This window comes from Scylla paramamosain, unplaced genomic scaffold, assembly GCF_035594125.1.
Source record: "Scylla paramamosain isolate STU-SP2022 unplaced genomic scaffold, ASM3559412v1 Contig1, whole genome shotgun sequence".
NCBI classification, from domain to species: domain Eukaryota; kingdom Metazoa; phylum Arthropoda; class Malacostraca; order Decapoda; family Portunidae; genus Scylla; species Scylla paramamosain.
In genome coordinates, this window is record NW_026973666.1 from 5,130,001 (window position 1) to 5,132,500 (window position 2,500).

Here is a 2,500-nt window from a genome sequence, read left to right on the forward strand (position 1 = left end):
ACCTTCGTCGACCGGATTGACCCCTTTGCCAAGAGGTCACTGAAGAAGAAGCCGAAGAGGTCACAGGGGTCTTCACGTTATAGAACTACGAATGATGTTGAGCTTCAGCCGCTGCCTCTCCTGAAAGGTGTGTTTGTGACCCCTACTTTGTTAGTGTGACCCCCTGTGACCCTTGTGTGTGTCTGTGTTAGTCTGGGTTGATTTAAAATTTTATCGTTCAATTTCTCCATTTATTATTTTTTTTTAATGTTTGTGTGACCCCCTGTGTGACCCCTAGTTTGTTAGTGTGACCCCCTGTGACCCTTGTGTGTGTCTGTGTTAGTCTGGGTTGATTTAAAATTTTATTGTTCAATTTCTCCATTTATTATTTTTTCTTAATGTTTGTGTGACCCCCTGTGTGACCCCTAGTTTGTTAGTGTGACCCCCTGTGACCCCTATATGTGTTTGTGTCAGTTTGGGTTCATTTAAATATGGTTAAGTTCTCTTTATTTATTTTTTTATGATTTTGTGACCCCCCCTGTGTGCCTGTGTGACCCCTAGTCTGTTAGTGTGACCCCCTGTGACCCCTGTGTGTGCTTGTGTCAGTTTGGGTTGATTTAAATATATATGGTTAAATTTCTCTTCATTTATTTATTTATTTTTTTATATATTTTTGTGACCTTTGTTTGTGTGACCCTGTGTGACCCTGTGTGTTTGTACGTGACCCTAAATTTTGTGTATCTGGTTTCTAATTTTTTTTTTTGTCTTTTCATTTAATTTTCTGCTTAATTCAAATTTTTCTTGTGTTTCTGCGACCCCTGTGTGCTTCTGTGACCTCTGTGTGTTAGTGTGACCTCGTGTGTGTGTGTTTGTGTGTGTCACCTTGAGTTTCGTTGTCCTATGTGGGCTTATTCAAATTTCTTCTTTTTTTCTTTATTTTTATCTATTTGGTGTGACCTGTGTGTGTGTGTGTGACCCCCTGTGTGACCCCCCGTGTGACCCCTGTGTGTTAGTGTGACCCTGCAATTTTTTTAGTGTTTAAATTTTTGTTTCCAGTTAATTTATTCTTTATTTATTTGTATTTTTTTATTTAATTTTGTGCTTTCTTTAATTCTCTCTATTTTCTTTCATTTTTCATGATTCTCTCTCTCTCTCTCTCTCTCTCTCTCTCTCTCTCTCTCTCTCTCTCTCTCTCTCTCTCTCTCTCTCTCTCTCTCTAATTCTCTTTCTCTGTTTTTTTTGTACATTTTCTCTTTTTTCCTGACCCCGTGTGACCTGGTGTGACCTCGTGCGTGTGTGCGTTTGTGTGTTTTTGTTAAGTTTGTTCTGATCGTTTTCTTCCCAAATTTTTTTTTGCCTCGTTTTCTTTCTCTCCCAATTCTGTCGTTTTCTTGGCCTGGTGTGACCTGAAATGTGACCTAATGTGACCTCGTGTGACCTGTGTGTGTGTGTGTTCATGTGTGTGTGTCAGGATAAGTAAGATTTGTCATGTTTTGTGCCTCTCTCTCTCTCTCTCTCTCTCTCTCTCTCTCTCTCTCTCTCTCTCTCTCTCTCTCTCTCTCTCTCTCTCTCTCTCTCTCTCTCTCTCATTTCCTTCAGTTAAAATTTTCCTTTTCTTTTTTCTCTATTTTTTTGTTTTTTTTGGTCTGTGTCTTATTTTCCTTATTTATTTATTTATTTATTTATTTATTCTGCATTTTTTATTGATTACTAAACTCTATTTTTTTATTTATTGTCAAGTCTCATTAATTCCATAATTCTTAATTAATCAGAAACTTTTTTCATCATATTTTTTCACCAATTAAATATTTTTCTCCTTGCTGCTGTATATAAATTTAATTAATGTATTTTTTACTTGCAAATTATTAAGTTTTATCATTTCCATCATTTTTTTAATCTTTTTTATGAAGTAAGGTTGACTTTCTACTTCAAAATGCTTAACAGTGAAGAAAAACCCAGTATTTATTTATCACTTAGCTTATTTTCATCATTTTCATATTTTTTTTATTAATTAACTAACTTTCTCTGCTTCCAAACGCATAAAAATGAAAAAAATACAGGAATTTATAATTTTCTAACCAACTAAGCTGTATTTTCTGCTTCCAAACGCATAAAAATGAAAAAAAATACAGGAATTTATAATTTTCTAACCAACTAAGCTGTATTTTCTGCTTCCAAACGCATAAAAACGAAAAAAAAAACTAATCCGTCGTCTACCAAGCTTTATTTTCTGCTTCCAAATGCATAAAAATGAAAAAAAAAACTAATCCATCATTATTTCGTGAACCAAGCTTTATTTTCTGCTTTGAAACGCATAAAAACGAAAAAAAAGCTGATGCATCATTATTTCGTCAACTAGGCTTTATTTTTCTGCTTCCAAACGCAAGAAAACCAAAAAAAAGAACTAATCCGTCATTATTTCATGAACCAAGCTTTATTTAACCCTTCCAAACACATAAAACAACAGAAAACAACAATAATAACCAACAAACTAAACAATTTTCCTCCTTACAAACAAATT

At 34.4% G+C, this 2,500-nt stretch overlaps 1 protein-coding gene across 1 annotated transcript in view; it reads left to right on the forward strand.

The window, feature by feature from the left end:
• The window catches only part of LOC135095793 (serine/threonine-protein phosphatase 2A 56 kDa regulatory subunit epsilon isoform-like), a 17,111-nt gene that overhangs the window by 655 nt on the left and 13,956 nt on the right, over positions 1–2,500 (forward strand). Inside the window, exon 1 of the mRNA XM_063996898.1 lies at positions 1–127. This exon is cut by the window's left edge and continues 655 nt beyond it. The gene's annotated coding sequence lies outside the window, so the exon portion shown is untranslated. The remainder of the gene's footprint in view (positions 128–2,500) is intronic.